The sequence below is a fragment of the Alligator mississippiensis genome, chromosome 4 (genome assembly GCF_030867095.1).
Source record: "Alligator mississippiensis isolate rAllMis1 chromosome 4, rAllMis1, whole genome shotgun sequence".
NCBI classification, from domain to species: Eukaryota; Metazoa; Chordata; order Crocodylia; family Alligatoridae; genus Alligator; species Alligator mississippiensis.
Genome location: NC_081827.1, coordinates 109,166,118 through 109,179,083, shown reverse-complemented (window position 1 = coordinate 109,179,083; position 12,966 = coordinate 109,166,118). Strand labels below are relative to the sequence as shown.

General features: G+C 45.4%; 1 long non-coding RNA gene across 1 annotated transcript in view; it reads left to right on the top strand.

Moving 5' to 3' along the window:
* Nucleotides 1-12,966, top strand: part of LOC109283590 (uncharacterized) — an 82,695-nt gene that overhangs the window by 66,286 nt on the left and 3,443 nt on the right. The gene's annotated exons all lie outside the window — the stretch shown is intronic.

Here is a 12,966-nt window from a genome sequence, read left to right as displayed (position 1 = left end):
ATCTGGGCCTGCCGATTTAAAGGCATCCAGTTCTTCCAAATGACTCTGCACCACCTCAGGATCTACGTATGGAAGTCCGGCACCTTGCTGCTGCCTCTCTACAACCCCAGTGAGAGACTTGTGCCCCTCGCTTAGGAACACTGAGGCAAAGAACTCGTTGAGGAGTTCAGCCTTGTCCCCCCTGTCTGTCACCAATTGTTTCTGCCCATTTAGCAGTGGTCCTATTCCTCCCTGGGCCTTCCTTTTACTCCCTATATATCTAAAAAACAATTTCTTGTTGTCTTTTACTTGGGTTGCCATCCTCAGCTCCATGGTAGCTTTGGCCCGCCTAACTGCCTCCCTACAAGCACGAGCAGAGGAGGTATATTTATCTTTAGTGATCTCACCCTGTTTCCACTTTTTATGTGCTCCCCTTTTGGCCCTTAGGCTGCCCTGGATTTCTCTGGTCAGCCAGGGAAGCCTTCTGGCCCCTTTCCCTTTTTTGCCTCGCTCGGGGATCGTCTTGCTTTGTGCCCAAAGGATCGTTTCCTTTAGGCACAGCCACCCTTCTTGGGCTCCCATCCCTTCAGGCTTGGTGCTTCTCTCTGTAGCTGTGGTGCCCCCTGGGACCGTCCAAGCCAGGTGCCTGTGGGCGGGTGCCACCTGGGTGGGGGGGCCGCCGCTGCCATGGAGGGAAGCACCAGCTCCCCCCCACAGCCCAGGGCCACTCCGTCTGCCGGCAGCTTGCCCTCCCCTCCCTGCTGCCGGAGAGGCAGGTAAATTCGGGTGTGTACATGACATGGAGGTTTAAAGGGCCCTAAATTGAAGTGGTGTTTTTAAAAACCTTCTGCTTCAACTTAAGGCCTCCTTTTTGTCTATACATATCTAATGGCTCTAAAGCACCACACCACATCTCATCTCATGTATCAGCATCTCTGCACTTACAAGTGGTAGTTGAGGTGCTTGAACTAAAGCTCATTCAATGTGTGGGAGTTCTGATACACAAGACAGGAGGCTGCTGGAGTCTGATAATTGTCATGCTCCAGCAGACTTCATTAATTAAGTCTGATCCGATGTGCTGTAGTTCCAGCATGTTGGAGCAACTTCCATGCTCATGTATAGCTACCCCATATGGCCTTCTTTGGCCTCACAAAGCCTTCAACTCTGTCGGTCAAGAAGTGCTGTGCTGTAAAAGATCTTTCTGAGGTACAGATGCCCAATGAAATTCATTACCATTCTTCACCTGCTCCATGGTGGTTCTCAGTAACAAATATCACAGATCCCTTTGAGGTTAAGGCTGGAATTAAGCAAGGCTACAGCATTGCTCTAACACTCTTCTCAATATTTCTTACCATGATGCTACATCTGAACACCAACAAGCTTCCAGTCAGAGTGGAGTTAATCTACCAAATGGACGGTAAACTATTTAATCTCAGTCGACTTGGAGCCAAAACCCAAACTAGCCTAACCTCAATCATCGAGCTCCAGTATGCTGATGATGCTGTAGTGTGTGCTCACTCAGAAGTAGATCTTCAGGCAATTGTCGACATCTTTACTGATGCACACGAGAAAATGGGATTGACACTTAACATTCAGAGGACTAAGGTCCTCCATCATTAACAAGCTCTTAATGAGTAGTCCCCAGCACTGGTCATTCAGATTCACAGTGAGACTCTGGAGAACTTTAAGTATTTTCCATACATTGGAAGCGATCTCTTGCAGAAGGCTGACATTGACAAAGGAATCCAAAGTCACCTCAAATGTGCAAGTGCAGCCTTTGGGTGCCAAATGGGTGTTTGAAGATTGCAACATCAGATTCAAGACCAAGCTCATGGTTTATCAAGCAGCCACGATCCCTACCTTAGTGTATAGAGCTGAGGCATGGACAACATATAAGAGATGCCTCAAATCACTGGAGAAGTACCATCAATGTAGCCTGCAGAAGATCCTTTGAATCCAGTGGGAAGACTGATGCACAACATTAGCATCTTTTCACAAGCAAACAACACCAAGGTGGTGATCATCCAACATTAACTTCACTGGGCCAGCCACATCATCCAGATGTCCATCTCCAGACTCATGAGGCAAGTTTTATTCTCCCAGCTTAGTCAAGGTGTACAGTCAAGAGAAGGGCAGAGGACCCTCTGGGCTATGATTAGTGTGGCCCTGCCCTCCATGAGGTGAAGCCGGACCAGGTTCTCCAGGACTCATGGCAAAAACACCGGATTCCAGTCATGAGCAGGGGCTAATTAGCACATGGATCCTTTGTGGGGGCTATCTGGAGTACACACACATACTGAGCAGTGCTGGGCTGTGGAATCACTATGGCTTGAAACACTGTTGTCTGTCCAGGAGCTCAATGAACTATATGGTAAATCATGAGCCCTTTGGCTTTGGATTAATATCGTGCATAATTTATCCAAGCAGTTACCAAAATGCTGCTTAAAAGTGAATTTATGGAGTACCTACGCTAAAAGTAAGTGCATGATTACTATATGCAAATTGCTATAGCCTTGTTTAATTTCCAGGTTATTGTTTTTAAATTTGCTTCTCACTTCCATGTGCTCAGGGAGAGGAGGTTCTAACAGTAAGAAGAGGGGGAAGAGGCTGCCAGTGGGAAAAAGTAGGGGGAAGCAGAAAGCAAAGGGGCTAGTTGACCCCCTAGATTTATTTTCCCTGCTGTAGCAGTGGGAAGGGGACAAATTCAAGGCAAAATGCCAGTAATTTGATCTTATACTAGGAAAATTATAACAAATTTATAAATTTTCCATATATAGAATCTAATTATTGAGGATGGGGGTTGTCTTATAATTAGGGTCATCTTCTATTTGAGTAAATATGGTATCTCCCAAAGCCTCTCACTGTTGTTTTCTAGCCATTCCAATGACCATGGAGAAGGTCTCTGAAATATATGGCGGAACAGAGCTTGAGTACTATTGGCTAGGGCTGTTCCATCTACTTTATACCAATATGATATAATGATTTTGCCCATGACTCCTATTGAAATGAAGTCCTTTTACAGTTCCAAAAGAGGTGTAAAAGGGCTTTAGTGCAGGGGTTGGCAACCTACAGCCTGCAGGCTGGATCTGGCCACAACGGAATTTTATCTGGTTGGCAAACTTGGGCATTGACAGCAATTTGGCAGTGGTTGAGTGTGGCGTGAGGCCCATTCTGCAGTGACAAGGCAACAGGAGGGATTTGCATGTGTGGCAGCAGCCAGGAGAAGCAAGAACAGCTGAGTTGGAAGTGCTGACCCAGTATGGAATGAGAAGCATTATTTCAGCCCATCATTCCTAAAAGCTTCCAACCCCTGCTTAAGGGGAAATAAGTTGCCTCTTAATCTTTTTATCTATTTAGTTACAACTGTTTGGAATACTTTTATAGTGATGTCTTCTTTCTTCCATATTCTGTACTCTAAGTTCACTCTAACAGGAGGTTCACTGGGGTCAGAGGCACAGTTTAGGCCTGAGAATGCCTTGAAGCAATTTATCTTACCAGTCAATAAACAGAACACTACTGTGTTAGTGTAACTCATTCACTGTAACTTCACTGTGAGATCCCTGCAAAGGTAAAAGTGCAAGGAAATCTAGTGCAAGGTAAAATCTTAAATGGAAGGAAAGAGAATGATATCTACAAGAAAAATGTATTGCAAGAGATGGTATTCATTTACATGGTAACAATGTTTACAGAAGCTGCTGTACAAGACTGTAATTCAATCTCATGGTTTTAGTGACATGTCGTAATTAAATCATTTGAATTTCTTTTGAGGTAGCTCCCTACCTCAAAAGGATCTTGTGTGGACTGATTAATTCATGTTTGAAGTGCTTTGAAGATTAAAAGTACTGTTAATGCTAAGTATTATGATATTTTCCTAAGAATTACAGCTCTATTGTTCAGTGGAATTACAGCCTTATTATTTACCATATTATTGTTACCCCTTCTTTAACCCTTTCTAGTAACTAGACAAGATAATTTGTAAAAACAATTTAGTAGCCTGCCATAAATGATTAAAGGATGCCTATCAATGCCTCATCACATATTTACAATAATGCATTGTAGCTGTTACCCTGCTTGCAAACCCATTAATAATCGATCAAATAGAGATTTGTTTATAAAAAGTATAGGGATGTTCATAAACAAACATGTGAAATGCTCAAAAAATTGTGTCCTATTTAGTGGTTATTGGTGTAATATAGTTGTTGAAATAGTTTCATAGTTTCATAGTAGTTTGGGGTCAGAAGGGACCTGAATAGATCATCTAGTCTAACTCTCCACCACTGGTTGGAGCACACGCTGGGATCACATGACCCCACACAGGTGTTCATCCAACCTCTTTTTGAATTTACCCAAGGTAGGAGTGAGGACCACTTCCCTAGGAAGTTGGTTCCAGATCCTAGCTACCCTGACAGTGAAATAGTGCCTCCTAATCTCTAACCTGAACCTATTCTCTAGCAGCTTCTGGCCATTGTTCCTCATCCCAGGTGCTGCTGGGGAGAATAGGGCTCTTCTTATTTGCTGCTGATCTCCCCTAATGAGTTTGAGGCAGCCACCAAATCGCCCCTCAGCCTCCACTTGCTGAGGCTGAACAGGTTCAGGTCCCTCAGTCTCTCCTCATAGGGCCTGCCCTTTTGCCCTCCAACCAAGTGGGTGGTCCTCCTCTGAACCCTCTCAAGGCAGGCCACATCCTTCTTAAAGTGCAGTGCCTTGAACTGGATGCAGTACTCCAGTTGAGGCCGGACCAATGTCGCGTAGAGGGGAAGTATCACCTCTCTGGACCGGCCTGAGATGCATCTTTGGATGCACGACAAGGTGTGGTTGGCTATGCTGGCTGCAGTCTGGCATTGGCGGCTCATGTTCATCTTGGAGTCAATAATGACTCCAAGATCCCTTTCCGCCTCTGAGCTTACAAGGGGGGAGCTCCCCAGCTTGTATGTATGCTGTGGATTCCTTCTCCCCAGGTGCAGCACCCTCTATTTATCTACATTGAACCCCATCCTATTACCATACACCCACTTCTGTAGTCTGTCTAAATCTAATTCCAGCCTCTCACTCCCTTGGAGCATGCCTACCTCTCCCCACATCTTGGTGTCATTGGCAAACTTGGACAACGTGTTTTCCACCCCCTCGTCCAAGTCGCTGATGAAGATGTTGAACAGTGTAGGCCCCAGGACCGAGCCCTGGGGGACCCCACTGTTCACATCCCACCAGGTCGAGTACGACCTGTCCACCACCACTCGCTGGGTGCACCCCATCAGCCAATTTTTGACCCATCTGACTGTGTAGGCGTCAATGCCACAGTCGCTCAGTTTATTAATGAGAATGGGGTGAGAGACAGTGTCAAAGGCCTTCTTAAAGTCCAGAAAGACTATGTCCATGGCGATACCATCATCCAGATAAACATACATTTGTGACAGAGGGCATAGATACTATGTGTTGCTCAGGTAATAGTGTCAAAGCTAGCATGGTTTTCTTTTTCCTGCTCATAGGTACAACAGATTAGATAGTGAGGCAGAAGAGTACAGGCTAATAGAGTTCCCTGGTAGGAAACTCCATGAGAAGTGGCTTCTTACGGGAGGACGTTGTATATGCTTAGAAGTAACTCCACTTCCAGATCACACCCCAGCTGAGATCATTTCCACTGATAAGAGAAAGGACAGCAATATAATTTGGTGGGTTTTTTGTTTTGTATGTATGGTGACTTTCTTTTGATTCTTTGGTGACTATGGTATTATGGGTTCTATTAAGTCATGAAATGGGATTCAGGACTAGTGTATAAAGGATTGACATGACAACTCATTCGATGAATGACAGAAAGGCTTTATTTACTACACATATTCACTGTTAAATGAGCCTAAAGCAAAGCAAAGTCCAATATATTTACCTGTAAAATTGATAGTTTTTCACCAATTCAGGCAAAAGAGGTGGTGTCAGTCTTTTTCAGTTTCTCAAGGTGTGGATTCGTTCACCAAATGATCAGTTGGGTGCAGTAGCAGTTATTATCAAAATGTTTTCTCATTCTTGAAGCGTGCCCTGTTATCTATTTTGTTCCTCTTTTATACTTTTTAGCTCAACATCTTCAAAGCATTCTTGTAGTTGTGTAAATCAAGAGAAACCTAAGCAGTAATTAACAGGAAAATCCTGTGAATCAATACTGGGTATCAGAAAGTCCCAATTTTAATTGAATTACCTTCCTCGGTAACAAGAGGTTATCAATTTCTACTAAGTTGGAACATATCAGAAATTGATTAACAACCAAGAAAAACACAAGGTTTTTGTGGAGTTGTCTTGGAAAGATCAAAGGAACCACTGAAGCAAAACAAGAATAAATCAGGAGAAGACACCTATTAAAGCCCATATGGAGACTGTCTCTTCCTAGACATAAACACGAGTTAATTGCAAGAAATATTTACTATACTAATTAAGCAAGGATAGACATTTCACACAGTTCCATACCAGACATATAGGAGCCTGCTTAAAATCATCATAAAGGGCGTTTGTAGACATGATGGCATTTAAATCTCACTAAATTAAATAGGTGTATTAAAACTGAAACAATTTGTTTTAATTTGATACATCATTAGTTACAAGTGAAAGGCTTTAAATCAAATTAAGCTCAATGCACAGTTCACAGTAAATTACAGCAGAAGGCACAGAAGGGAGGATCCAGGTAACGAACCAAAGACTGCAGCGCTGGTGTCATCGGTAAGGCTTTGGCTTCCATGACCACAGTCCGCTCTTTGGTGAGAGTGGCAGTGAGCTTCTGGGAAGAGACAGCCTCCACCTCTCTCCAATGGGGAGGAGGCTCTTCTCAGACTGGCTGACCTGCTGCACCGGGTTTTAAACTAAGCCCACCGGGGGACGGGGGGACTACCGCCACTGCTGGCCCACTGAGCAATGCTTGCAAAGCCAGCAGGCCAAGGCACTTAAGGGAGCCTACCCCTGCCCCAGCCCTAGAGCAAGCTGCGGGCAAGGCAAGGGCCCCCAAGGGAATACTTGCATGCCTGTACACCAATGCCAGGAGCTTGGGTAATAAACAGGAGGAACTTGTCCTCCTGCTCAACACAAACAATTACAATGTCACAGGGATAACGGGGACCTGGTGGGATTCCACCCATGACTGGTCCATGGGTATAGACAGCTATACACTGTACAGGAGGGATTGAGTGGACAAAAGGGGCAGAAGTGTAGCTCTCTATGTCAAGGAGAGCTACGCTTCCCTACAAGCTGACATCGGCACTCAGAGCGGATGACTAGAGACCCTCTGGGTTAAAATCGGTGGGGAACACGGCACAGCAGATACAATGGTGGGAGTCTACTACAGACCTCCCACCCAGAATCAAGAGATTGACCAGGAGTTCACCAGGGAATTGGCTGAGGCTGCATGCTCCCAGTCCATGGTTGTCATGGGGGATTGCAACTACCCAGACATCTTGTGGGAAGAGTGCTTGGCCAAATCTGAACAGTTGCAAAGCTTCCTCACATGCGTGGATGAACTCTATCTGACTCAAGAAGCCTATGGGCCAACAAGAGGCAAAGCGCTGCTTGACCTAGTACTGGCAACCAGGGATGACTTCATCAGCAATCTAACGATTGAAGGGAAGCTGGGTGACAGCAATCACGAGCCGATCACCTTCACCATCCACTGAAAAGCTGTCAAGTCAGCAGTACAAAGGTCCTCGACTTCAGGAGGGCTGACTTTGACAAGCTCAGGAGACTTGTTGGTGAGGCCCTAAGGGACCATGACCCCAAAGGGAGGACAGTCCAGGAAGAGTGGTTGTTCCTCAAGAGAGTGATCCTAGATGCACAAGCTAAGGCTATTCTATCTTGGGGGAAAGGCAGCAAGAGGGCACAGCAGCCCCCTTGTCTCAACAAGGAACTAGCAGTCCTCCTGCATCTAAAAAGACAGACCTACAAAGGATGGAGGATGGGATCCACCTCCAAGGAGGAATACTCTGCACTGGTCCAGACCTGCAGGGAGTGAACCAGGAAAGCCAAGGCTGTGATGGAACTCCGACTAGCTACAAGTATCAAGGACAATAAAAAGCCCCTTTTTAGATATGTGGGGAGTCGGAGGAAAAGCAAAGGCAATGTTGGACCCCTGCTTAACCAGAAGGAAGAACTGACAACCGATGCCCAGGAAAAAGCCAACTTGCTAAATGGGTACTTTGCATCAGTCTTTCACAAGTCCCATGGGATGCCACTGCCCATTACGGGACAGGGGTGCCTAAGTGAGGGTGGTTCCTTACCCTCCATCAATGCTGACCTCATGAAGGAACAGCTTGAGAGGCTGGACACCTTCAAGTCAGGCGGCCCTGACAATTTACACCCCAGAGTACTCAAGGAGCTGGCCTGCATCATAGCTCAGCCCCTGGCACAGATCTTCAAGAGCTCCTGGTGCTCTGGTGAAGTGCCCAAAGATTGGAAGAAGGCCAATGTGGTGCCTCTCTTCAAGAAAGGGAGGAAAGTGGATCTGGCAAACTACAGGCCCATCCGCCTGACATCTATCCTGGGGAAGGTCTTAGAAAAAATCATCAGAGAGGCCATTCTTAACAGACTGGCTGATGGCAACACCTTGAGGGATAGCCAGCATGGATTTGTTGTGGGTAGGTCGTGCTTGACCAATCTCATTTCCTTTTACGACCAGGTGACCTATCACCTGGATAGGGGGGAAGAGATTGATGTCATATATCTTGTCTTTAAAAAAGCCTTAGATCTGGTATCCCATGATCACCTTTTGGCAAAACTTATTCTCCATGCTCCTAGCATTAGTATAGAGACATTTAAGCACCCTGATGGGTGCGCTTGGTACCCCTCTGTCCTGATGCCTTTTTGACCCTGCAGTACTTATGTGGACTTTTCCAACGCGTGGCTCTTGGTCCTTTGTTCCTAGGTCCTCTCTGTCTTTTGCATCCCCATCCCCTGATGAACCTAGTTTAAAGCACCACATAGGAGATCAGCCAACCTGTAAGACAACAGACTCTTACCTTCTGAAGAGAGATGGAGACTGTCTCGTTCCAGCATGCCTCTTTCCTGGAAGTGTGGACCATGGTCAAGGAAGCCAAAACCTGTCTCACTCCCCCTACTCCCCTGGTGCTCAACACACAACTCAAAAAAGATACAGAAGAAGTAGAAAAGCCACAAAGAAAGGCAACAAGGATGAACAGGAACATGGAGGGCAGTCAATATCAGGAAGAGACTAGTTAATATGAGGAAGAGACTAAATAGGCTAAGATTTTTCATCTTAGAAAAGAAATGCATGAAAGAGGCTAGGTAATCACCTAGCCGGGGTTGTTTGACCAAAGCATTCTTTCCTGCCCGTGGCAGGGGGTCGGACTTGATGATCTGCTCAGATCCCTTCTGACCCTACCAACTATGAAACTATGAAAACTGGTGAACCATGGCCTTGGGTCCACCGTGATCTGCTGGCTGGGGAATTGGCTCTGTGATCGGACCCAGAGGTTGGTGGTTGACGGAAGTCAATTGTCATGGTGCCCTGTGGCCAGTGGGGTCCCTCAAGGCTCTGTCCATGGACCTATTTTGTTCAACCTCTTCATTAATGATGTGGACATTGGAGTCAGAATCGGACTGGCCAAGTTCGCCAATGATACCAAACTTTGGGGTAAAGCTTCCACACCTGAGGACAGGGGGGGTAATCCAGGCTGACTTTGACAGGTTCAGGAAATGGGCTGATGAGAACCCAATGGTGTTTAACACCGAAAAATGCAAGGTTCTCCACCTTGGGAGGAAAAACCTGCAGCTGACTGTCTATAGGCTCAGCAGTGCTATGCTGACTAGCACTATGGACGAAAGGGACTTGGGGGTCAGGATTGACCACAATGCATATGAGCCTGCAATGTGATGCCGCAGCCAGTAAAGTGAGCAAAACCCTGGCTTGTATCCATAGATGCTTCTCAAGCAAATCCCAGGATGTCATTCTCCTGTTGTACTTAGCCTTGGTGAGGCTGCAGCTGGAATACTGTGTCCAGTTTTGGGCTCCATAATTCAAAAAGGATGTGGAGAAGCTTGAGAGAGTCTAGAGAAGAGCCACGCGCATGATCAGAGGTCAGGAAAACAGACCTTATGACGAAAGGCTGAGAGCCATGGGACTCTTTAGCTTGGAAAAGTGCAGGCTCAGGGGCGATCTGATGGCCACCTGTAAGTTTATCAGGGGTGTTCACCAGGATCTGGGGGAACATTTGTTCACCAGAGCACCCCAAGGGATGACAAGGTCGTACGGTTATAAACTCTTGCAAGACCATTTCAGGCTGGACATAAGGAAGAACTTCTTAGCTGTCCAAGCCCCCAAGGTCTGGAATAGATTGCCACCAGAGGTGGTTCAAGCACCTACTTTGAATGCCTTCAAGGGAAACCTGGATGTTTTTCTTGCTGGGATCCTATGGCCCCAGCTGACTTCCTGCCTCCTGGGCAGGGGGCTGGACTCGATGATCTTCTGAGGTTCCTTCCAGCCCTAATGTCTATGAAATCTATGAAATCTATGATCTCTTTGGTACAATTACAGTAGAGGATGCCAGCAAACCAGTAATTCCCTTGCTCCCAAAATGCACCCCCTCTGAAGCCATGGCTGCCCTCAGGAAGCCCCACATGAAGCCGCGGTTGCCTGCATGGTCAACCTTCCCCCCCCCCAACATGGCCCTGGAATGGGTGCCCCCCCATACCTTGCTGCCCATGGCTCCCCAAAGGGTGCGCTTACTGACAGTGGCAATATCACCCCATAGTCCGCCCCTGGTTCCATCAAGGAATTAAGAACCACTTGGCCACCAGTATGTAGGCAATTAGCAGTAAATCAACAGCAGCTGGCAGAGGGACCAGAAGTGGGCTGGGAAAAATTAGTAGAACCAGTAATTCTGGTTAAAAACTACAGGTCACCTTGGGGAGAGGGGGAGATGCCTACACATTGAAAAATAGATTAATTTAAGACGATGCCTCTTACTTTGGACCTGGAGAGTCTTTTGGACCTAGCCATTTTGGACCTGGGGAGCTTGAGGGAGAATTTGCTCTGAAGGGTAACTGAAAGTGCACCCTGGTACACCCTAGAGGAGACCAAGTGGTTCTTAATTTCTTAATGGAACCAGGGGCAGATTATGGGGTGACGGTGCCTCTGTCAGTAAGTGTGCCCCTTGGGAAGCTATGGGCAGCAAAGCAAGACGCAGGGAGGGGCAGCAATGCCAGGCAGGGCCATGTGGGGTGGGGGGGAGGAGTGGATAGAGGCTGCAGCCCTATGAGCAGGAGGGGGTGATTTGTTCTGAAGGGCAAATGAAAGCGCTCCAAGGTGCACCCCCATTAGGCTTCCAAGCGGCTCTTCATTCCTTGATGGAACCAAGGGTAGATTATTGGGTGATATGCATGGGTCTGACTGACCAGGATGACGGTGCCATGTTGTAGCATTGCTGCTACACCCTGATATCTAAAAATACACATTACACACAAATATGTAAAAATTGCAGGTATCCTCTTTCTCTCCTACCTGCAAATCGAAGCAACATTTGGTGGACCAAGGGTCTCACTGCTCAAAAATTGTACCAGCATCTGGTGGACAAAGGGGCTCATTACATGTCAGTCAGTGAATTTCCATGTACATGTGACAGATCAATGGATGCATCATTTTAATCTGTGTTGATGCAAGCTAAAATACATCGGAATGTGTTTGACTTTGAATTGCAAGAAGGTCATTTCAATTGCAACCCCGCCTCCCCCAAACCCTTTAAGTGTAAAGTGTAATGCAGTTAAATCACAAAAAAGGGCAATTTTCATCATGAGTACAAGCATCCAAATATAGTAAGATAAACTGGAAGTGATGCCTCATTATTTCTTTTCAGAAGGTCCAGCCGCAAACTTCCATCCATTGCACTATGGGATTGTCATCAATATTTTGTATTTTAACTTTGTGTGAGTAGGCCCAGCTCAGTTTGAGTTTCACAGTCATCAGGATCTTCGAACTATTAACCCTCCACTCAAACTTTGAAGAACACTGGTTGGATTGGCGGTCTCTTTCTTTAATCATTATACCAGTCAAACCAATCCATTACTTTCAGTTTAATAAGCATATGGCCATAATCTGTATATGAACATCTAGTAAACCATATATTATGGAATGTAAACAATTTACATTTTGTTTTAACATTGCAAAACAACTTATTGTTCTCTGTCCTTATGTTTTAGTCACAACAAAAAGCTGTGGATTGAATGGGCACAAATTTATTCCAAACTGAGCGCCTTAATGTGCAGTGGACTGTTTTATTGTGCATTAGCATGCCATGGCAAAAACTGCGCTAATGTGCAGTAGAATTAGTCTACTGCACACTGACCATCACAAAAAGAAGTTCACCTTTGCTACTGTGCCTTTAAATAGTACCTCATATTAGAGGTACTAAACTTAATGTGCAGTAGCAAAGGTGCATTAATGAACGTATAGACATGCCCACTCTCACTTCTGGAGGTTGCTCTTCAAGGCTAGGTAGGAAATATATTGATGGAGGTATGATTTAGGAATAACGTACCACCATCTTATCTGAAACTTTACATAAATGGAAAATGTCAGGCTCTATTTTATACTTTTTACTGGCACACTAAATTCATTCAAAAGTAACCAAATTCATTTGCAGATTTGTTTTGTAAATTACTTCTAAATATTCATATACCAGCTAAAACAAGTTGTAACTTTGTTTATAAATGGCATAGGTAATGCAAGTGATCATTAAGATTACTCAACAACTCATAGTGTAAGACCTTATCTTCAGTTGTCTGGATTTTTGCCAGGTTCTCTGGAATGCAATGGTTGTGAAGGTATAATTAAATAAAATGAAAGATTGATAAAGCAAACACAAAGAGGGACACAGCTTACCTGGCAACTTTACTTCAATTTAAACTTTTGAGCCTTTTGAGGAGGACATTTTAATGTAATCTTTTCTACCTTTTGAGCGCTTGATTTTACAACCTAAGCACTTTTTAATGGGGGGAGGGGTGTCT